At 38.8% G+C, this 25738-nt stretch overlaps 1 protein-coding gene across 3 annotated transcripts in view; it reads right to left on the bottom strand.

Annotated features, from left to right (window-relative positions):
* LOC114548452 (uncharacterized) overlaps window positions 1-25738 on the bottom strand; it is a 336064-nt gene that overhangs the window by 105097 nt on the left and 205229 nt on the right. For all 3 annotated transcript variants that reach the window (XM_028568420.1, XM_028568421.1, XM_028568422.1), the window contains exon 3: window positions 15249-15384. The gene's annotated coding sequence lies outside the window, so the exon portion shown is untranslated. The remainder of the gene's footprint in view (window positions 1-15248; window positions 15385-25738) is intronic.

Below are 25738 nucleotides of genomic sequence, written 5' to 3'. Positions count from 1 at the left end.
TCCTCTATTAAAAAAAAAGTATTAGCTGTCTATTCTGTTATGTTACAAACATAACTGATTCTCTGATTAAAACCTGATGTACTCTGTAGAGTTAAGAGAGCTACAGACCTCTTTATTTTTGTTTGTTGAGATGACATGACATGAGAGCCAGACTTCAGTGTCTTACTGCATTCATCTCAAGGAGATCTGGGATGGGAGACATTCAGTTAGACACTGAGAGATACTGCAGTATTCCCATGGCAATGAAAAGAAGCTTGTGGCTCACCGCACATACTAAATTAAGCAGAAGTAACACAATCATCAATAAAAAACAAAAACATACTGACAGTTGACCTGTCCGCATCAGTCTCACAGACACCAAGGCAATTCCTCAGTTCATTATTTACCATGCCAAACGTAGTGCAGAGGTCACGCAGAGCATGGAGCATTAGCTACAGTGTCCATCTCAACAGAAATCATTTGTAACAGGTAACAGAGGGATTATTTGGGATGAATTCTGAGTTTCTTCCAAAAAAAACAGCACTTTAAGTCCATTAAGTTTTATGTTTCCATCTCAGGAGGTAGGTGTTCTCTAATACAATGTCTGCCAATAAGGTTAGCACTTTCTGGCACTGCAGAAAAAAAACAATTGATGGTTTACTAAAAATCCCAGCAATTTTCCCCGAGATGTATGTAAGCCAAGCAGTCAAACAGGGTTACGGTACATTTCTCTATATCATACATACAATATTAGGACTCACTCACTCTACACGACAATACAAGAACAATGCTGGTTCTTTATTTAGCATTACATGTCTGACAGCTTGAAAGGCAACAGTAACTAAGCTTTCCCATAAAGTCACTATTCACCACCACACTTATCAAGTACTCTGTCATGACACATACAACAAAAACACATATATTGCACAGCTTTCTAAAAAGGGCTCTCTTAGAGCTTTACAGATTTTACTAAAAAGAAAAGTTTTGAACAACTCACTTTAGCAGTTGTTTTTTCCACTCGCCGCAATCTCAGCTTTTTAGTAAACTCTATGTACACAAACAATGTTCTCAGTGCTCGAGTTCTTTTTTAAGGCCCTGGTAATACTTGGAGCAAAGTTTCATGTTGTGTCTAGCCTTCTTAGTGTTTTAAAAATAGCGATTTTGATGCGATCATAGTAGTGCCCCTAGCACTCCCATTCAAAAGGCCATTTGACCGAAAATGAAAATACGGTCAATCTTAAAAGTGACGCTTCCAATGTGAGACGAGCTCTCCACCTCATTGACCACATGAGAAAAAGTGACATGGAAGCTGTAGTTATAAGTCTTGATGCCGAAAATGCTTTTTACTCTGTCCGATGGGAATATTTATATTTGGTCCTTAGGCGCTTTGGTTTGGATGACCAGGTGATTAGATATTTGAACTCCCAATACACCTCTCCTATGGCTAGAATTAAAATAAATGGGGACCTATCCAAAACAATATTTCTTGAAAGGGGATGTCGACAGGGATGCCCCTCAGTCCCACTCTTTTCGCCCTCTTCATAGAGCCTCTGGCGCAGGGTATTAATGGGAGACACACAATATAAGATATGTGCATATGCGGACGACATACTCGTGAGACTCACCAGTCCTAATGCAAGTTTGCCCAAATTATTATATCTTCTTAAAGAATTTGGTTCATATTCTGGCTATAAATTAAATCTGCATAAAACTCAAACGCTTACTTTCACTACGATCCACAAGGAAATATTTACAAAATCTGTCAATTTAAATGGAAAAGTAATACAATTAAATATTTAGGGGTACATATACCTAAAGAGGTCTCTGCCATTTATGACCACAATTACATTCCTATAACAGCTGATGTTAAAGCAGACCTAAATCGTTGGTCATTATTACCAATTAACATGTACAACTGAATAGATGCTATAAAGATGAATATACTACCCAGGCTGCTTTTTCTTTTTCAATCATTGCCTGTTGAAGTACCTCCCAAACAATTCAGTGAATGGAATAGAATTATCTCATCTTTTATTTGGGGAAAACAAAAACCAAGAATTAGATTTCAAACATTACAACCTACTGTATGTATTTAGGAAATCTATCAACAGGGCTGAGAAAGACAGATAGATATTTGTTACAAATACTATTAGCAGGTAGCAAGAAAGCAATAACTAGGAAATGGCTAAGTAAAGACCCCCTTTTTTCGTTTTTGTTTTTTCCTTTTCTTTTCCCGTTTTGCAAGATGTTGAGCATTTCGGTTAATCTATGACGATTTTGCTTGCTGTCACTTGATCTGTCTGGTTTTTCTTTTCGTTTTGTTTCTTGTCAAAAAACAAAAGTTTAATAAAAGTGAGGCTTCCGTCCTAATTATGCTTTTAACCGAAAGTTTGACTTGAGTACTTTCACAAAAATTTTGGCGAGAGTTACGCTTTAAAGAGGGTGGCGCCCTTTTTGTCTTGCCAATCAACCCAATGGTACATCCAGCCCAGTATATAAGGGATGTAGTACTGACAGCAGTACTGCTGTGTGGTGTATGGTGTATGTTTCTTTTAAAAATGTCTAAATGTTTTAAAACCATTACTTGCCATTTTTATAAAAAAAAAAAACTGTGTCTGTGTACAATTTATCTTTGGCGTATTTGGGCAAAAATTCCAAAATAATCTTTCCGAAAATTGTAATTGAATTTGTCTGAGAAAAAACTAGACTTCTGCATGTCTGTTTTTAGGTTTTAGAAAATCTTGCCTGTGACAGGAGACTTTTTCCAATCACAGGTCATTTCAGAGAGAGAGAGAGCATTCCTATTGGTTGTTCGGTGCATGTTTATGCCTGTGTGACAGAGAGGGGAGAGGGAGAGCTGCCGGAAGAGGTCTCACTCTATTTCAAATTCTGGTATTTTTGTTGCTTTCTACCCACTGCAGCTTTGAATGAGAAAACAAAAAAAAAAAAAAAAAAAATGGTTTAGGAAAAAAGGCTTGTGTCTCAACAAGTTGTGATATAATTTAATTAGTTAAGTGAGGCTTCATAAGGCTAATATTATTTTTGAGAACTATGATTAGCTAAAATGCTTTTTGGCAATATTTCAATAGTCTTAGATCATCATTTTGCTTTTACCATTTTTCAGATAAAAACAAGAGGAACCCCATCATTTCTTGTTAAAATTAGAATTTAAATTAGCTTTAATGTTTGTAACTACACTTCCCATCCTAGCTCTGTTAATCAACATCTATCTGTATTGACAAATTAATATTTATCAACAGTTTGCTTTGTTTTCCCCTTAACATGGATTAAACTAGTGTATCGCTTAGTAATTGATCTCAGCCTGAGACAGGTTGAGGTGGAACAATGGGATTTCGTTCAGCCTCTATCTGTCTTCTTTAATTTGCTACTTTACTTAATTCAATTCAGGAGCGTTCCATTAATAAACATGGACAGATATCCCGGTTCAATACCAAAGCAAACTCTCTTGTGAAAACATGCCAAGCAGAACGATGAGATCAGGAAAAATAAAGAATCGCGTCAGATCATTTGATGATGAAATATCACCCTGATTAAGCCCCACCAATTGCACCTATTCCATCTATTTTCTTCCTACATTTTCTATCTCTTGTTCAAGTGGTCTCTTCTTCCCTTATTTCGCTGAATCCTCTGGCTCGTCCCAACTAACTGATCTGTTTATCTTATTTGACACCCTTTTGAGAATAAAATGTACAAGCCGCAGCTCAAATAAAGCCGGTAAAGATGCTACAAAGAAGGCCTGAGTCTTACTGTACTTTGCTTCTGACAGAGAAACAAAATGAGTAAGACGAGGCAGAATGTGGGGGAAAATAGAGGAGTTTGGCAATAATATGGGAAGTGAACAGAGGCTCGTTTTAATTTTTCCTCAGTAAAGGCTAATAAGTTATCTTTGATTTCACAGTAATTCCATGAAAACCATATTTACGTATAAATAGAATTTGCCTATAAACACACACAGAAGTATTAACAACTCAGCTTTATGATCTCTTTGCCAATGTGCTCCAATAGAGCAGCAACCAAAAAACTCCTAATCTAGCTACATGTGGTGATGAAATCAGCGCAGCTCCCTCTGGTGGAATACAGATGACAACCCTTAGTACAGTTTCAAAGGTCTCCACTGCACCTGAACTCCTGATCTGAAAGGTATGAGATCTGATTCCCCTGAGATGGGAAGAAACTAGATCCTCTATTGTTTCCCTATTTAAAAAAAGACAATTAATTATCCCAAATCATCTAGCCCATGTCACCCTTCTTCACTCCTCCTCAGGCACAGGCACAGTAGGCATTTGCATGCGTTGGCTACAGCAATATCAAAGTCTGCTGTGTTTAAACAAGATGATGTAGCTATATGGTCTGTATTCTGTGTCCACTGCGGAAAATGACTTAGACTAAACATTGGTAATGAGAAGCAGCTGTTATCCTTCACCAGCAGGGCTCACAATAAAATGACAAGAGCTGCAGGCAACTAACTGAGGCTGTACCGCTGCCTTCAAATCCTATGCAGTCTCTTTGTGTTGAATACTTTATCGAAAGTCTGAGTGTGCATTTGATGTGGGGAAGAGAGAGTGGAGAGAGATGCTGTGTTTATGTGTTGACTGTGTCTGTCATTTTGTTTGTGATCTTCCTCTGCAAATGTGATTGTGCACAGTTCTCTTCAGAAATGGGACTTTGTAAAAGGCACAAGTATTCGTGGTTTGTCCTTTAAAATCTTAAAGTCAAATAGAAATTTGAGTTCTCCTCACTTTTTGTGTAATTAATATTTCTATAATGATACTGCAGCCTGAATACGGCCCAACCACTAAGCCTTGCTGCCAATTTCTCCAAGTGGCCACTCGCAGTACTGCAACACAAATCAATTATTACTGTTTGTATAATGATTTTTTAAACCATACCAACTTTTTGGGCTCATGCGCTAGGCGAGCAATTTTTATTTAAGTCAATGGGTGCCATTTAGTAGTGTGGCAACTGGTATCCAGTTAATATAATACATCCATGTAGGAGATGAATTGTCAACTTCTGTGTTATGCGACTTATTGTACCCTACGATTGTTGATATTGACATTTTCCCCCCTTAGTCAGCCTAGCTTACTAACGCTAGCACTGATTCACACTAGATGTAACATTTTGTTTGTTACACCTGCTGAGTCACAGGAAGTTCTCGCACACTCAGTTCACACAAAAGAGGAGGTCTAGCTAACATTAGCTGCCACCCTTTCATCACCCAGACTATCAAAACTCGCACGTCACCCCGTAATTTTAATCACGACGAGGAGTAGGTATGAGTAACGTACAAAATATATTTAGTGCCCGCCAACACAGATGCTCAACATTGTCAGTAGATTTTAATTTCTTCTTTTGGCACAATTTTGAAAAGGTAAGTCCACAAGTCAAAAACAAACCAAGGACATACTGTACAATATATAATGATTTTGCAGCAAAAACTAATTGAATTTCAGTTTGACATTGAACATGTTTTTGTTTGTTTTTTATCATTTATGGGCACTTCTGTTCTTTGTAAATACTGTAACAAGGATGTACAGTATTGCATGCCAATAAAATCAAAAAAGCAATATCATATAGGCTCCTAAAAACAAAAGCTGATGAATAAAACAGTAATTCATAGACCAACGCCTTGTAAAAGTGTTAATTTTAATTGTCTGCAGGCATGGTGGGTTTTTGCTCATTATGTCTTGTAGCTTGAAAAACAAGGCAGTCTTTGTTAGCTGAATATGGACACGTGATTCTTTCATCTGCAGTGTTTGTGTCAAGCCTGCAGAATGTAAAAATATAATGCTGAAAGAACCGAGATGGAAGCATGGATGGAGATGGAGTCATATGGTTACAGCAGTGTGTATGATATTACTAGTATGTATAGGAACAGTAATGATGTTTGACTTGCAGATGTTCTCAAGTAGAAATTACTCCTATATTAAGAGATACTCTTGCATTGCCAGACCTACAGACACAAAATTCCGGGATAGGAAAAAAATGTGCTCTGCTTTATTGGCATTTCTTTAAACCAATCACAAACGTCTTGGGCGGCGCTAAGCACTGGACACAGGTACGGTGTCTCTGCAAAATCACCTCGGGAAGGAACTTGTTTTAGTGAAACGTGCACATAGGGAGGCAAGCTCTGGAATTAAAATGGCTGTCGAGTGTGTGATGAGAATTTTAATCCAAAAAATATATATATAATTTGATTGTCGGTTCGAGCTTGGAGGATGTTTTCCGAATCGACCGGAGTTTAGAAGGCCAACACAAAGAAAGCAGAAGGTGAGGGACATCCGGCGGAACCTCCGGCAGCATCGGAACAATCCTGTAAATGAAACGTCGTCGATATAGACTTATTGATAATAAAATATATATCTGTCTTCTTCTTGCTGGTCAGAAAAGGAGGAGATGCACTATAATTTAACATTTGGGGCACCTAAATTTTCTTTCAATTTATTAACTTGAATTAGAAACTTAATGTGCCAACTCTACTCAGTTCCAAGGCAAGACGATGGGTCTGTCATGGGATGTTGCCAACAGGTAAGTCTGCTCCCACGTTTATAATTGTGTTGCTTTAACACAAGAGCTGGATGGGGTAGTGGGGGACATGGCCCATTGGCTTTAAGCCTGGCGAACGTCCTCCCTTGCAGGATGGATCATAGGAGTAGCGACAGCATCGTGGATTAGTGCAGCCTGTCAAGGTCTGACGGTGCAGTGACAATTTAATCGCTGAACAGGCTCCCCATAGAAAAAGGAATATGAGAAGAAGGAAAGCAGGAAGGGAAAGTTAAGAGGCTGTGGTCTTCATTTATATAATTCAGTTTGTCATATCAGATTCTGTTAATACTGCTGTCAACGTCTCTTGTGTCCTGGGAAAAAGACATAAACAGGTTCACAGAGACACAGACAAACACACACAAGCACTCTCAGCCTATCCTTAACCTTAACCCAACAGCAAACTGCCAATAGAAATTGCTCTTTTCCTCATGGGGACCAGAGAATGACAGTCTTTTTTAAAGATTTTGTGAGATTTCATTTGGTTCCTCATCAGGGTAGATGAACACACACACACACACACACACACACACACACACACACACACACACACACACACACACACACACACACACACACACACACACACACACAGTGTAAGTATTTTGCTTATGAAATACTGGTTTTACTAGTTATCCATCTGCAGAGATGGTTTTGAAGGAACAGACATAAAACAAACCAATGTTCATTTAAATATGATCCAATACCCTATGTCAGCATGCTTTGGATGAAGCAATCAAATGTGCAAATTCTGTCATGAATTATTCACAGCAGCAATTATTCATTCTATTAGGTGGCAATCATTTTAATGTCTGATCAATCAGAATCAATGCACAAAATATATAGCATTACGCAAAAGGTTAGTTGTGGTGGAGCATTTTAATCTAACTGCCACAGCAGGCGCACTATAAGTGAGTCAAGAACTATTTTTTTCTGCTTCTGGGCTCACACTAATGATGGAAGAAGTTACCATGGTAATAGTAGACACGAGCTACCTTGAGCTCTGCCAGGCTTTTAATGCACACACATGCACAAAGACACACACACACACACACACACACACACATACACATAGAGGATAGTGTTTCATCCTCCATGCTGAGGAGAATAAAAGCTAAACCATTTAAAATGCACGGATACCTAAAGGCATGGTTAAACATAAAGAAACCATAGGGCGAGACATATTTCTTCTTCTACTGTATAATCATCATTATTAAAGGTTGCAACACATCTCTTTTGCTGGTTTAATAACTATCTCTATTGTCATTAATAGGTGAGGATCTGCACTGACAGAAAAGGCAGGGCAATTCCCTTTGATTTGAACTAAAGCTATAATTAATGCCAAATTTGCGCTGATAAAACTTTTCCATTTCATCAAAACTAAACACCCTTTATCTCAGGATCAGTAAATCCACATTTAAACCTTTTCTATGATGGTTGCACTGTTAGACCTTCTTTCAATTCCAATTCCATGTACAGGCCACTAAATTCTTGATACTGGCAATATCACCAGATCAGAACAAAGGCATTCAAATATCCTACCAGCGGAAATTAAGATGGTAAAAAAGATGTCTTTGTTGAAAATGTCTTAAAATGCAAAATGCATTCTATTTAATTGATATGTACCTGTATTCTTAACTTTTTTTTCTGATTTGTTTGTGGATTTACATATCAATCAGAATGAAAAATATTATTATATTATTATTATAGTACTGATACACATAATGCAAGGTCCAATTCATGTGCTTTTTCTGCTTTAAGTGTCTCTTTGGCAAGGTGGCATCAAGCTGTTTCAGCTATAAATCTTACAAAAAAACTTACAGCAGCTTTTCATCATCTGTGCCACACAACACTACACTCTGTGTAGTGTAAGTATAATCAGTAAAGAAAGACCTTTTTTTCTACTGATTTCTGCAAGACAAATCATTTCCAAATAAGTAAACAAAAAAACTGAATGCTTGGAATGTTGCTGCAGAAAGAATATCGGTTTGATAAAACAGACGTTCTGTAGATGAGTAGGTGTTATTTGTGTACATAAAGAATGAAAAAGAGCATGCACATCATGCAAATCCACATACAACGAACAAGAATTTCCATCTTTGCTGTATTGCATGCCCCGAGTAAAGCTCGCAGCTTCTCAATGCCTGAATGTTAAATCCTTTGCAGTGTGTTACCAAAACACAACACAATGCTGCAGGTGGTGGCCAAAGCTGCAGTGCACCCTCATTTCGACTAATATATTCTACAACATCCTCCAACCGTGGCTAACTGCATGCTTTTGGTTTGCTGAGCACATGTCGGACTGATACTGCTGAGCCCTCACATCAAAGTCAAAAACCTGCATCACTGAACAGGTCCAATATTTTATAAACTGAAACCTGCTAGAAATAATTGAATTGAAAAATGCAGAAATAGAAATAATTGCATTGAAAAATGCAGAAAGAGGTTGGGGCGTATCATCAATAAGGGCTGAGCTGAATGAAGGGCATCCATGCAGAATGATCAATTACAACACAGTTATTCCTATAAGATATTATCAGAGGCCATAAGGATTTTTTCTTGGGCTCTGGGAGGATTGGAGGTGGATGTGGCTACACTGAATTACACATTCCTGTGATCCATAGACCTCACATACAGAGCTAACCAATGCATTACTCTTTGCACCACCAATTAACCTCCTAACAACTCCACATAGAACTGTTGCCATTTTTATAAACAAAATGAAACACACAAAACACAAATATTGTGCTGATTTGAAATGAACTTGGCTGCGCTTAAAGGTACAATACGGTTTGTGTCAGTAGCAATTATGCGGCACTGGAATCCTGGTGTTAATAATTACTATAGTTCACCCTTGTAGGCTACTGCCTATCTAGACAGATCAAATCAAAAGAACATGGTGCAAGGCACAGTCTTTTGCTACTTTTCTTTCCCAAAGTATATAAATGAATACATGAACATATTCTTTTAAAACCTTTTGCAGATGATATGTTTGACAATTTTAACTTGAATCCATCATCTGTAGAAAAAAAAGGTTTTCATAACTAAATACACTTGTGGCTGTGTGTTGCTATTGTTATTCAACCCAGAACCATCAGCATGTACCATTACGCATGGAGTGACAGTTGTTGAGCTAGCTGTATCCTCTATGGCACTGTCAGGTACTGGCAGGTACACGCAACGCCAGTGTGTCCCAGCAGTGTGCCGCAGGTTCACTTTGTCATTTTACGTACTGAATTCTTTCATTGGCTAAGAATTCTGGTAGGATCACAGGAACATATGTTATCTCTTCCAATGTTAATTTAATTTAAGGTGCCGTACATTTGCCCGTGGTGATACTCTCTGGCACAAGGACACACTTAGCCCTTGGGGAGAAGCTTTCGCGGCGGGTTTTATTCCAGACTCACCATCACAGAACTGTCTGAGCACTGTGGTGCTGAACACAAGAATAGGAAAACAGGTGACATGATTGGGTATGACAACCAGCTCTACCACACCTCCTGATAATGTATTCCTCCACCTTTGGCTTTTTCATATTTTCATAGAATATGTGCATTCTACTGTTGTGCGCTCAGTGAGTCTGACATTTCGGAGCCAAAGAAAAGCATGCCATCGTCTTAGTCTCTGTTTTGCTATCAGAAGTGCACATCAAAATCATGTTTCTCCTCCTCTTGAAGGCATATTTGATATCAATCTGCATCTACACATGCCTAATATAACAGTTCTTCGCGTTTTGCGCTGTGCTGTTGTCACAACTGATGTTAAATATTTCAAATTAGACCAGTTCTTTATTTTTTGATTTCTATGAAGTAACCAGACACTGCATTAACATAGCATTGCTTTTCAATAGGAACTTGACTCATACTGTACCAGTAATGGAGACTTTGAGGACAATGAAGGCAATAAGTAACATATAGTTAAATATTATAAATATTTGTACTTTCACTTTCACATGTACGGATCTAGACTATGAGTCAACTACATTAATTTTTAAATGTAAAGATGGTTTAAATCACTTTTTAAAAATTTAATGCATCTTCATATATGCACTGTACAAAATAATTGTACATATTCTAGTACATTTGGCATTTGCTGTGCCACTAAATCAAGTGTAATTGGTTTGATCTTTAAATGATTACACTGCCATTTTCAACTTATCAAATGAATAAATATTCGGCAGGGAAGTATTGACTTGCCTTAAAAAAAACCTTGATCAACAATGGAGTATTTTCTACTGTAAGTTTTCCTAGTGTGATAATTCTATATGTGATCCCCGATTACCGAAGACCTTTGGAATCTTGTCAATGTTTTGTATTTAGTATATAAAAAGCAACAGCACTGATGTGAAAGTAGGTCTTAAACTCACATTTGCATGTTTATTTTGGGAGCCTTATTAGCATTGCCAAACATGAACATCCGGCAGGGAGGAGGAGAGCGAAGGAAATGTTTCATAACAAAATAAATTGATTCCCAAGTTCAAAACTGTGTTTTAAAGATTGGTCTGACATCTTTACTTGTCTAATGTCAGAACACATCCAACCATTTATTATTCTCTTTGAACTTTGGCCTAAAGGAGAAGATGACGTCTAAGGAAGCGTTAATCTTTACTTTTCTGTATTTTAGAACAGGCCGAAGACATCAGCAGTTATTGTCATGAGGATGCTGATCCGGTATTGCTCGAAGGGATGATTGATCAATGGCAGTTTCTCCACCCAAAACCTCAGTGTAATCATCAGTCTTGTGTTACTTCAAGCAGCAACTTTTTCTCTGTTAGTTGTTTCCGTGGACAACATCAAGGTTAATCAGCACACAAAGCATCTCTGACAGGAAGAAGAACCGAGACTAACAGTGTGTACAGGGTAGTATGAATAGAGTAATGGCACAGCAGCAACCCTACTGCTATTTGCAGCTTTCAGCTCATTGTTTTGGTCTGTAAATTATGGAGGAGGATTAGGGCCACATGTGAAAAATGTATTTGAGTTCTGAGATTGAATTCTGACGTTATTCTCAGAATTCCGAGATTAAAGACTTTTTTTAAAGTGTAAAAAATTTGTTCAGAATTCTGACTTTAAACTCAGAACTCAAATATATTTGTTCACATGTGGCCCTAATCCTCTTCCCTAGTAAGTCAATACAGTTGAATCATTTTTGAAAAATAAAACCGTGGGCAACCATTTTCAGCAAAAAACTTCCCACAAGCTGACTGTACGCTACCTGCTCAGCATGAAATGGCAGAGATCCGAAGTAAACAAATGGCTGGCGAGGAAAGTCAAACATTCAGCAAGCCCAAAAGAGACGTGGATGAAAAAACAAGAGGAAAATGACAAGTGAATCATAGACTTGAATTCAACAGGTTGATAGAAATAATGTGATGTTCATTTGGCAAATGTGTTGGTAGATAACTGTTCACTAAGTAGTTGATATACTAGATATAGTTTTAGTTTATCAGGAGAAAGTGCAACTAAAGGGTTTTGGGGATTTCTGGTGCAGACCTCTCCAGTCGCCACTCCTTCAGCTCTTGTCTATTTTACAAAGCCAGCTGGCCGGTCAAGTTTTCAAATGTAAACATCAGTGTAAACACAGAGAAAAAGGTGGAGAAGATGAGCTCAAACTAGCCTGACCATCTCTGGGGCCATCTCGTGACTACGAGTCACTCATCAGGATGGGGGAATCATTTTACCAATGCCCTGCTGACTCTGCTAGCAACATCAAGAAGTCAAGAGAAAAAAGATTTTCAAATGTAAACATCATAGTAAACAAAGAGGAAAAGGTGCGAACTATCTAGCTATCAGCTACGACCTATGGCTACGATCCTGACTACATGGACAAGCAAGACCATCTCTGTGTCCATCTCCATCTCTACATCAGAGGGGGCACTGAGACAAGAGTGTAGGAATGGCACACCGACTGCGACTTGACTTCTCTGCTGGCCATCCTGCTAGCCAGTGTGCAGGTGTCGGACAGTGAGCTGGCTAGCCTCTGTAGGTTTCCAGCGGGATGTCAGGAGCTGCGGTGTCCTTTTCACGGAGACTTAACGTTAGCTGGATCCTAGAGTGCAGGGGGACTGGGGACTGACATTTCTCTGACACTCCATTGTTCCGACCTCTCAATAACCAAAAAATTCCCTTTGGCAGCCCACTAGTCCGACGTCCCCCACTATGGCCACGCCAAGACCCGCCCTACGAAGCAGCTCGATTGGTTGGGGTTAGGCATTTGACCTTGAGTGGTTAAGGTTAGGATAGCCGATTGGTCAGGGGATAGGACCTGTACAAATGGGGTCATGTTATCTTGCGTAAGCATGGACGCCTGGTCAATAAATGCTATTGAAGGGCGGGTCTTGGCGTTGCCATAGTGGGGATTCGTAATATCGCTGGTGGACGTCGGACTAGTGGTCTGTAGGACCAAAGGGAATTTTTCAGGTTATTGACAGGTCGGAACAATGGAGCATCGTAGAAATTACATGGCACCAGAGTGCAGGTGCCATTCAACCGGGTGACTCTTTTTCTGTGTGCCGATCGGAGGCCACATTCTGCTTTATAATTATTTATGCACAAGTTTAAGGAGCTGATGGGATAAAATTACACTTGGAATTGTACTTTGAAGGATTTCATTTTACAAATAAAATTGATCGATTGAGTAAAATAATGATATGTTTCTGACTCACTGCCTGGACGTCTCTCAGACAAAAAAACACCCCTAACCTTCCAATTAAGTACTCACAAACCTGCAATCATTCTTTCACACAACATGCCCTCAGCTCAAGAGCAGGGCTTACTTAGGCCCTCCAGTCTTTCCTGAGTCAACCCGTATGCAGTCATTCAACTGTAGCTAATTATAGCCTAGAGGGTAATTGATACAAGTCTTGAGGGTTTCTTGATGCTGCGGTCGCACAGATGGAACATTCCAAATTGTTGTGCCGGCCACTGTAATACATATGACATATGACACACATTGAGGCTCCTTACTATCATTGAATTATTCTGAGCTGCTCATACATTCCATGAAATTATAAATCATTATATTTAACTGTTGATTGAGTGAGAGTATTACTACTTCATTCAGTATTATTTTCTGCAATGCAAACTAATATAATTGTCCATTACCTAGTTACAACTAAAACTGTATGTGTTTCTCCATTTGTCAAAGAAACATCTTTAAAACATACTAAATTTACATTTAATTGATCTGATTAATTGTCTGAATCGTGTGACTGTTTTAATGAAAGTTTTTCAACTTTCTTTTGCTCAACATTTACTTTACTAAGAAGCTTGACTCATGCGTCATTTATAATGCAACATGGTTGTTTTTTTTAGATTGAGATTTAGGCCCCTTGAATCCAGGTAGGTGTACTAATGAGCTGTTTTTCAATTCAGCACCATTCAGCACAACTTTTCCTTGAGAGAAAATATCTTATCATGTATTTTTAAAGTGATGTATGAGAGTGATTGCAGAGTTGAAGTGGATGGTGCATCAGGCCGAGAAGAGGAGCAGACATGCAGGAACATACTGTACAAAGAACAGTGAAACTGAAGATCCAAGCAAGAACTTGCACTCCCTATTAGACGGTGCATGGGTGCACATGAATTTGAAATGCACATACAACCGCATGTACATTAGTTATAAACGTGCTTTCCTAGCGTACTGTTTCCTATGCGTGGCTTTTGCAGAAAACAAAAAACTAAAGCGTTCATTGGTGTAAAAATTAAAGATATTACTTAATATGCTGCTCAAAAATGATTGAAAAGCATTATATTATACCATTTACTTTCTGTTTAAATATAGTCCCCCCTCTATTTACCTCCTCCTGTAAATCACTTTATATGTTTTGTTTTGAGTGCTATATAAACAAAGTTTGCTTGCTTTCTATGACAATTATGAAGATACACAACCTGCTGGCAGATAAAAGGTATTGGCTTACTAATGCATGCAAATAGATTGTCAAAGTCATTATTATGAATCAGATTTGTGTCTACTACAAATTTATCTTGGTAATTAATAACATTTTAGTTATGCCCGCCACATTAAAGTCCGCTAAGGGTATATTTGGAGGAGTTACCTCTATTTATTCTGTTCAGGGTGTGAGTGACTGCCTGAGTGAAACTAAAGGAAAAAAGAAAATTGCGGAAAATTGCTAAATCAAAGAAAATTAAAAACTCTGTAAGATCAAAGAAGGAGCAAAAGTCCCTTCTTTACACCAACCATTAAAATGCATCTTATACCATAGGGGGAAAAAATTACAAGTTTTGTCAGACCAAATTAAAGATAGTTAGATCAAATTTGCTCCCCTTGTGCTTCCTACTTGGATCTGCACATAAACACTTCCCATAAACACTACCCATTTGTGTAGTTGAATTGTGTGGATCGGGAGAATCAGCTACATCTAGTGCGGCCAAAGCATCTCTGATTCCTCGGTGAAGGGTTTGAATGATTGTAGACATTTGGTGCATTTTAGGTGCATGTGCACAACGATTTTCCGCGTGTTTCATCACTCAAACAAGACAGACAGTCAGGCTGCAAGGAAAAAAGCAGCTTGAATGAAAAGGACCCCAAGGTTAGTGATTGAAGAGGAAGGGCAAAGAGAGGAAACGTCAATGCTGAGAAAGAAACCAAATGCTGCGCGCACGCGCACACGCACACACACACACACACACACACACACACACACACACACACACACACACACACACACACACACACACACTAACCTGCAGTGTCTGTGAACCCCAGCCACGGTTTCAATGATTGAACACTCTCCCTCATTTAGACAAAAGGCCAGGTCCTTGTCTTCCACACATGGCTTGAAGACCTCTGAACGTAGACTGGGAAGTGTGGGGGCCACTGCTATGAAGAGAAAAAGACAGAGAGGACAGATTTAGTTACTACTGCACAGAAAAGCTTTTACAAAAAAATGTACATTTCTCTCATTTTCTCAACTTCTATTATAGCTAGTATGTACAGGAACTTTTCTCATTTCTATAATTTCTTTGATGTGCCTCTGCACTTGGCATGCTGTCATGGTTCTAAAGTTTAGTTTTTTTTTCTTTTTTGTACTGAAATGACCTCTGGAAGAGAAGACTTAATTATATATATATATATATATATATATATATATATATATATATATATATATATATATATATATTTCTGACACTCATTGGGCTAAAGGCAGGATAGCCCTAGAAAATTACTTTCTTCATTACTGACTACAAAATTAACATTTCAAGTTTTGTACCCTGATGCAACAGAGAAAGTCATGGCGTACCACACATTATTGACTGCAATAATATGCTTCAGTATTATTATTTTTGTTGTGCGTTTCAATGCTTTTGGTGTATTTGTTGCTTTTATTAAACATATATACTGATGTCTGTTTTGCTGTTTGTTTCAAATGAAGCAGTTTAACCACAATTCCTTAGTGAATTTCCTGGTCTGTTGCTTTAGTAAACAGTTGGAAAACACAGAAATACATTACAGCTGTAAGGAAGTGAGATGATCATTTGTTAAACTACACAGAGGAAGAAAAGAGAGAGATGGGCTCTGGGATGTAGCTTTAATTCTCCTCTTCTAGTCTGACCCACTCTCACATAAAAAGCATGGCTGCCGTGTACAAGCACTGCAATGCAGGGTTCTCCACCCTGTGAAATATGCACGGCTGTCAGGCATGTGGTCAGAGCAACGTATAAATATTGTGAGCTGGCATGTGCAACCACACGCTAGTGTATGCATATTCATTCTTGCACAAGTAGACACATATGGCATATACAAACACACACATATACAATAACACAGAAATTAGAACTCAGAAGCTCTCTCACTCCGTCATGTAGCCATGCATTGAAAATTGGATTGACTGGTATTACGCTCAATACCTTGCCAATACAATAGGATTACACATCTGATTCCGCTTTCATCCATTTATATAGCGCACACAGACACTTCATTTAAATGCACACACACGCACACTCATATGCCATGTTCTTGTTATTGTATTTCTATCATCCTTTCATGAGAGTCTGCCATATCTTTGTTGCCCAATCTGCTTTGTGCGCCGCACTTCTGCCAGCCAATCGTCTTTGTCAGCCGAAGCTCTTGTGACCAATCGTATGTGGAGGGATAAAAAGTCAGTAATCCGGTTGTTGTGCCCCAGTGTCCAGTTCAATCTATGTTTTGTTTACGGCCATTGATCGATAAATCCGGGGGCTCTTCATGTTAGGCCCAAGAGATGATAAGAGATCAAAGGGAACACAAAAAGAGATATGTGGTGTTCCCAGGACCAGCCAAGACCCTTTTCTGTCAGAGTAAAAACTTTGGAAGCTGTCTTTTAAACCACTTACTGCTGTGGCTCATATAATATCTTCAGATGCATTTGGGGTCACTTTAGTTTGTTTATACATCTATGTAGGGGAATGTTTTCAAAAGAAAAAAATACAGACGTACATACTTTATGCATCTGTTGAACGTCTTGCTTTTTGATTGCCAATTAGAATTCCTGATTATACTGTACATCAGCCCCAAGAGTGTGATGCATATGAAAGTAGATTTTGAACCCAAGCTGACTCTTTCACTTTCTAGGCTTTAAAATCCACATTACATCTTGTATTATTAATTCCACAAATTCCCAGAGTGTAATGTTTAAAAGGTTATCTATTCCAAGACGCAACTTTAATAATAGAAAATAGAACACAAAGTCCCGCTGTGGTACCCATGTCTCCGGTAATAATTATCATGGTGTTTAAAGTCCCTCGTATCTATTATTCAAACAGCGGCAGTCATCACATGTGAAGGAAAACAAGTTTGATATACAAAGACAACACCTGCTATGTTAGGTCAGTTTAGGTTTAAGCACACAAGGCAGAGCTTATGTGACAAAAGAGGAAATTGATTTTGTGCTGTAAGCCTAACCATTGATGTATTTACATTACAAAAGCCAAGGTCAGGTAGATACCGAACACCCTTTTAGTACCTGCGTCGCAAGTAATCTTATCTGTGCTAAAATGTTTCAAAAACTTTATTTTTTTCCACTTGTCACCTCACCTAATCTTATTTCAAGGAACCAGTGAAGTAGGTTTTTGCTGATCCACTATTACGGCATATTCCTTTCTGTATAAAACGTATTTCAAGTGCAGCAATAATTTCATTTGTCACATGTTGTTGACAGAGCAGAATGGTAGGATGTAAACCACACAAGGTCACTGTGGTACCTGTGACACTGCACTTCGATGCGAATCGATGATGATGTATGACGTGTCCATATATTTCTTTCACGAGGGACAAAGCTCCCACAAAACTCCAAGGCACATTATAGCAGCACCTTTTGTATACTGGCTCTCTTTTTTTTTGTTCAGACAGTGAATGTGCCAGTTTTCCAACCGGACAGAGGGAGGCTGACATGAGTGGTCTTAAATTAAACATATTACATACTTTAAATGTGCAAAGGATTTCTAAAATAACTGATCTTCAAAATTCCCTGTGGTTTCTTACATTGCACCTATACATGTGAAAATAAATGCACACATTTCAGCATGCTCTGTATTTCATTAAAATTTAATCAAAGGTGCTAAGTTTCTCACCTTTCATTCTCCAAAATAAAGCCTACTTTTCTTTACCAGATACAAGGTCTACAAACAGACAGCCTCTAGTGATTACCTCTCAGAAATCTGCAAAAAAAAATCTTAAAGGATTACTCTTTTTTTTTAGCCCTGTTGGCCACACCAAGAAACAAGCCATCTAAAGATATGTTTGGCCTTGAGCAATTCAGCCTGTCAATTTCTTATGGGTTCCCGTTTCATCACTGTGACAGGCAAGAAATGGTACAAAATCTGCAGCACAGCAAACACAACCCGGGCACTTTTGAACAAGCACCTGTCAAACAAGATCCTGTTGACATGCTATGTTCTTTAAATATTCCCCTGTAAGAAATAGAGCAAGTTAATGAAGCAATTAGTCCACTTCTTGAACATGTCAGAGCAGAATGGAATTTGTATGTTTTGATGTGATATGTTCTGTGTTGTCATTTATTGACTATTAGGGGACTAAATGATGAGTGTAAACCCAGTAGTAGAACCAAGCAGTCGAACCAATTAAGCAGTGTTTTTAAGAGAAGACAGTTTTTTTCCCCCCCACTATAAACCCAGTACCGAGAGTATATCTCACTTTATTAAAAACATCTTCATCTTCATTATAGAGGTAATAACAGATAAATGATGTGTCCCTTACTCTTAGGTAGTATTAAGACGTAGTGTCGTGACTAATTATAACAAACATACAAGTTGCCATCAGGGTCATTTGTCAACACTTTTAATGACGCCTTTTTAGAATAAAGCCCTCGCAATGCAAGCCTCTAGCAAGCTATGAAACCCAGACCTTAAGGTAGCTGTGAAAAGAAAAACATGATGGTAAATGTGCTAATAAATGGCAGCTGCAGTGGGAGCGTGATTCATCCCGGACTCTTTGAAATCATTTTCACGTCTCTCACTCTCCCCACTGCACAAAGGCAATCCAGATTGCCGATTCCCCTGGTAACTTTCAAGGAATCAACTGGCTTGGGATCACAGATTCAGATGATGCTTGAGAGATCAGAGTTATCTGAGAGGAATACTGAGGATAGTACGCCTTCCCAGTCACTATGATTAAATCACTTTCAATCAATATCTTTAAAAAGTCTGAATGCTTAAACTAAATATAGGATTTATTACATTTTCAAATGTAACTCTATTTGTAATGGGGGGGAGGAGTGGGATAAAGCCGGATGTAAAGCTGAATGCATGCTAATATTGCAGGAACTGAAAAAGACACATGGAACTCAGACGCATAAGGTTTTATATAGTAAAAAGGGAAGAAAAAAAAGTCACAGAACTACATGTTCTCCATGCATGCATACACATACAACCAATCAAGGTGCACTAAAAGTCAGATATGCTGCGCAGTGCAGTGTGGATCTGAGGATTTTTGTGGTAACAATTTTCAATGTTTGCCTACTGCAATGGACTTTGATCATTTGGTGGTATGGAACAAGCTCCTTTTTGAACCATACAGTATTTATACCATTTTAACAAGACACAAATTCATACAACAAGCATCAGTTTTGACACACACGCCTTGACATAGCAATGTAAGAGGCTGTACCACTGTTTTCAGGCTGGTAGGATTGTTACGAATCACTTCTCTATGACCTGTTATTATCTTAAACAGAATAAATGGTGAGTCCATTTGTAATGGTTTGCGACTGTTATTGTCAGCGGCATTTGTCACATCAGTGTCACCACAGGCGGCGATACCGTGGGTGCTCCGGAGCTCGAGCACCCACGGAAAATACTGAGCACCCACGTGTGCCAGACTGCCAGTAGGCTACATTCATTTAAAATTAAACATTGCAGTTGGTGCTTAGTGGAGCGTCTGTCATAGTGTGATTGGTCATGTCGCTGTCAGTCCTTTGCTCCATGTCCTATCCACCAATCACAGTGTCTCTCGGATGAAAACGCCTCTTTAGTGACCCCCATCCGTGTCACTTTAACTTTTCATCTCCAATCCTATCTGTATTTGTGAGAAGTGGCGCTGTCCTGAGTTGAAAGATAGCCTTCTTTACGGCTTTATTATCGAGGTAATAAGCGTGTGTGTTCGTGTTGGCCGCTGTCCATTTCCTAAGGTTCTGAAATGCAAAAATATTTTGACTGCTTTTTTTTTTAAAGGGCGTGCGCCCGTGATCACCCACAGAGAAAAACATAAATTGGCACCTATGAGTGTCAAAGTCCCACTTTTACGTTTGAGGTCCAATGCTTGATTACTCTGGAAACAGTGGTTATATTAGAGTTTTTTGCAGCCTCAATTCAAATCCAAATCATGAAGTTGGAAAATAATTGTCCTTATGGAGCTCACCTAATTGTCCTATAGAGGCCTCCATATTCTGTATATACTCTGTTGCACACATACACTTACTGTAGACAGTGCATCATTGGCACAGACACAAGAGACAATTCCATTTATAACTGTAGCATTTGCTTTCTATGGCTTTCTTCTAATGTGCTCATTAGTGTTCTTGTGCTGAGCCTTTTCCCCCAGGAGACTGTGGTGGAGAGAGAACTGCCTGTGTTTACTGCAGCTCACATCAAAGAGGGCCCTTCTACGTATAAGAGAAGTCCTGAGAGAGACTGCTGATTGTTTACCCATCATACATCGCATACACCTTTTGGACAGAACCATATTCACAGAAATATGCAATGCAGTAGTTATGGACAACACATTGGTTCTTCTGACAGTGCCAACTATCACAATGGTGATTGGAAATTATATAGTGCTTACGATGCAAGTCATGCTTGATTGAGTCCCAACAACATGCAAAACCTGTATCCTAAAAATGTAAAAATGGAGCTAATTAACAAGAGTTTTGGCATTTTGTTAAAGGGATACGCCACAGTTTGTTGAAATAGGGCTTATCACGGTCTCCCCTAGCTGTAGATAGGTGGGCCAACGCATTTTTTGTGCATGCATTGTTTTAGTCCGGTGCAACACCGGCAGCGCCGCCACTAGTTAGCTTAGCGTAGTGAATGGAATCCTATGTTGCCGGTTAGCATGTTGTGAATAAAAGTGAGCCAACAAAAGACAAAAAACCAACCTAATTACTTGCACTGAGACAAAAAATGCATTGGCCCACCTATCTACAGCCAGGGTAGCCAGGGTACGCCACTGTTCAACAAACGGTGGCGTATTCCTTTAAAGCAACAAATCTCAGTGATGATCATGTTTCTCTATGTAAACAAACTACTGTCAAAGTCAATTAACGTTGACTCTTTCACTTTCTAGGCTTTAAAAAACACTTTACACTTTAAAAAGTGTAATGTTTAAAAGGTTATCTATTCCAAGACGCAACTTTAATAATAGAAATTAGAACACAACGTCCCTGTGTGGTACTGATGTCTCCAGTAATAATCATCATGCAGTTTAAAGTCCCTTGTATCTATTATTCAAACAGCGATAGTGACCACATGTGAAAAATAGCAATAGCAATTTTGATTTCAAGCCCTGTGAGACACTAGCTTCTTTTCTTTTTTAAACTCTAATTAAAGTAATTTATTCCAACTTTCGCCCAACCCATGGCAAAGCATACTATAAATGCTCTGTACTGTTTGCATGTCACACACACACACACACACACACACACACACACACACACAGAAACGTGCACATATCACACACACACAAACACACACATGCCACACGCACGTGCACAGAAACATGTACAGATACTGTACTGCACTGTATGTCTTGCATGTTCATCAAGACGACAAGCCTTGGGAGACCTTCTGTCCCTGACATGGCACAAACAAATAGTAGTTGACCTGTGGGACAGTTGGTTAAAGGTGGCAGTCGCTGCCTGTGTGCAGGGTTAAAGAGCACACGGCCTTGGTCGCCATGACAGGTAGATAGGTATTCGATGTGATATTTGTCAAAGGTACTCTAGTTGTTCTTCACTCTAGTCCAATCCTAAAAGACTGAAGCTGTGACATACAGTACTGTATGTATTGTACATTAATGGTCTTATTAGGGAACATTGTTTAACCTATGGGTATGCAGTTGCAAAGGTTTTGTAATGTTTGTTAAAATAAGTTATGTTTTAATCCATTTGTTCATTGCAGAATAAGAAGTACTGTACATAGTATATGTATATGTAATGCATATAGTGCCTTTCTAGTCTTCGACCACTCGAAGCGCTGTACACTAATGCCACATTCACCCCAATAACACACACACATTTACTGATGGCAGAGGCTGTCATGCAAGGTGCCACCTGCCCATTGGGAGATAATCTAATCATTCACACGTACATCCGCACACCGATGGGAGCAATTTGGGGTTCAGTATCGTGCCCAAGGACACCTCGACACGCGGACTGGAGGAGCCAGGATCGAACCGCATGTCTTCCGATTAGCGGACAACCAGCTTTAATTCTTAAGCCACAAGTCTAGTCATTATCTAACAGCACCATTATTAGACAAACTAAAAAGGGTTTTGAATGTGTTCACAGTGACAGGCCAAAAGGGGCAGGTTAATAAAGTAGACCCCAGAAGATATCAAACATGCATTGAACCTTAAGGGAACAATTCGGGCCCTAATGAAATGTTTGAATTATCTACATTATCTCCTGACCCCATGTCAGCTGAATCTTGATTAAAGTTTGACTGACCACCGTACACACAACAAGTAAGCCTCTGCAGTTCCAGAACCCCCTCCTTCTCCCAAACAGATCATAAAGTGACCATAAAATTTGTCTTCACAACCCACGCAACATAGTGCAAGTGTTTTGCAGCCAAGAGGCTGCACTGAAAGTCCAAATTGCCTGTACTGCTCTCTACCAGAAGTCTCAGCTTGCGTATTGTCTCATGTGGAATATAGCTCTGTTGGAGACATGTGTCTGCACTGTCGGAGAGAACCTGCATATCCAATAGATGAGGCTGTGCAAACATCAGGGGAGCTGGGACTCACATAGGAGGGTTATGTAATTTTGGGTGGAACTGTTCCTTAAGAAAAGCACAGAGGGAGAAAATACCTTAAAGCTTTCTAAAGAACATTGAAGTCACATTGGAATAGAACGTCATCTATTCATGAACATAATTTACTTTATTACCCCTCTTAATTGTATAAATGTGACTTATGCTATGCTGCTTGACATACCTTGGACATTTGGCTAGAAAAAGCATTACAAAAGTACCCTTCGGAAAACACAAGGAACACAGAGTGGTGCGTGACATTGATTGAATTTCTGTGAAATTATCATGACTCTAATTGACAGGTTATTATCAACACAAGAGCTCTTGCTATGCGTTTTTCTGAAGGTGCCTTAAGGGTTTTTGACAGATAATTTGCCTCCTTATTAGCTAATTTCTCTAACTCAGTTGTGGTAACCAAGCCACAATGCCAACCCGACATCTGATGTGGATCATAACAGTGGTGCTGTTTCCACATGCAGATCTACCTGTAGTAGTCTCTTGGCTATCAACATGAAAATATAATCTGTCAGAAGTTATTGACTTCCTGTTTAAGACTGGAATCCGTAATGAGGTTTATAAGAATTCTCAAAGTCAGAACAACATTATTAGAAGCAATTTCTACTCTGCTCATTTGTCTTTGTTACCCATATGCAGTAATATGGGACTAGACGGATAATTTATCCTGATTCATTGATTGCAATTTGTGGTGTAATTATCATAATATGCCACCAGGAGGGAAACAATAATGCTACTGCTTATGATCTCAGAAATGAAAGAAACACTGTACTGTTTGTGGTGCCTATTACTGTAATCCAAAGTTTTTCTAAGTTTCGCCACATTTCTTTATTTTTTTTATGTTTTTGGATGACTTTGTTATTGGAGATGATCTATGTTAGAGCGGTATTTGCTACACGTCACATTAGCTATACCACTATGATGAAGATGTCAGTGCAGCCATGAACATACATCCATTCACTCGGGGAACCTCGTAAAAGCTGTTAAGAATAGGATGAGTGCTTCTACCTCATATTCAAAAGTGGGTGATGTACTCGCTTTAGTACTTTTGCCACGGCAATGACATTAAATTTAGATTTCAGGACAGGACACACACAAATTAAAGCTTGTTAGAGTTTTGTTGAAATAGACATACCTGCAGTGTTGCTCGAGGAAGGGCTAAGTAATTAATAATTCATCACTGTTTACATGAAAAAGTAATGAAAAACACAAACGAACACACACAAATATGCAAGAAAGTATGAAAGTAGTGCACTCGTGGAAAGACAGACTTACAAATCACATGCAGTGTATATGAGGTCTGATGTCTTTAGACATTTTGACAGAACACATAATATCCATTCATATCCAAAAATATGCTTGGATATTACCGGGATTATCCATGAGAAGAAATTAGGAAGATACAGCCCTGAACATATACATTCATAATTACCTATACTACTCATTAAAAAACTCCAATATAATTAGTTTGAGTTATTTTCACAAAACTCTCATTTACAGATATAATTATGATCTGTAATCGTTGTGTGCATGGCTGTGTGTAAGTGCACAGCATGTGTCCATCAACATATTTTATAAATTTCCATGAAAAGTCTTTTGTTCTTCATAACAAGTTATTAAGAATGCTAACAAACCATTTATCAAACGTGGCATATTTGGCTTGTCTGTTAATGTGCATCTAACTGTTACCACACTTGGTTCTGTCTTGGCAGTGCCGGTCTCCATCTGCCTTTTTTTTTTTCAAGACTATATTTAAAACGATGGCATTAAAATTTCATCCTGGGGGTTCTAGAGGATTATGCTGTGCCAGCAGAAACTAGCAGAGAGACTGAGAGGTGCAGTCGGACGAGTACCTAATTGTGTCTTCATTTACTTACTGTAACATCGTCTGACATGGCAATTGATGCTAAAGAAATGCTGATTTATTCATGCTGATGAGTTGAGATGCAGTGTTATCAGTGCTATGATCACCGCGCAGCTGTGTTAAAATATTTACTGTGAAAAAACAGTTTTTTTTTAATTTTCCTTCCATGGGTATTCACCATGCTCCCTCGTTATGCCCTACAAACATATTTGAATTGGAAATGACTCAAAATACTGTTTTATGCAGCACAGGTCTCGAGATGCGGTTTTACACATGCAAACAGATCAAATAGTAATGAAATGAGGGAAAGAAAAGCAGAAAAGGAGGGATGCCTTATTTGCATTGACAGTATTGTGTAAACCAATAAAGACTGAGAAATCATTTTGATCATAAGTTATTGATGCCGTTTTTCTCTTTTTTGCTTTCTGCCTCTCTCTTTTTGTTTAATCCAACAAGATGCAGGCAATTATTCACACCTGAGAGGACAACAGCAGAGGAGGGATGGTATACAACGTGTGGGAGTTTTGACAAGAAAGACAACTGAGACGCCATTTAAAATCTTCTTATTTTAAAAGGCACAGCAGTCTTTTTTTCGCATCTGCCTCATCACCATATTCTGATCATCCTTGCCACTCTCCATTTTCCTCAAATGCAGAAATGAAACATCAATATATCCCCATCCCAGCTTTAGCAGTTGAGACGATTCACCTATACGTGGACCAGAGAGCAGCTTCCTGTCATCACAGTTGATTAAAATTCCAGGGACCAAGAATGCAGGGTGTGATGTACGATGAGCAGGTGGTGCGGGTTTAATATGCATGAGCGGACGGCT

The sequence above is a fragment of the Perca flavescens genome, chromosome 21 (genome assembly GCF_004354835.1).
Source record: "Perca flavescens isolate YP-PL-M2 chromosome 21, PFLA_1.0, whole genome shotgun sequence".
NCBI lineage: Eukaryota > Metazoa > Chordata > Actinopteri > Perciformes > Percidae > Perca > Perca flavescens.
Note: the sequence above shows the minus strand (reverse complement) of the source record. Positions and strands in the feature narration are given on the sequence as shown.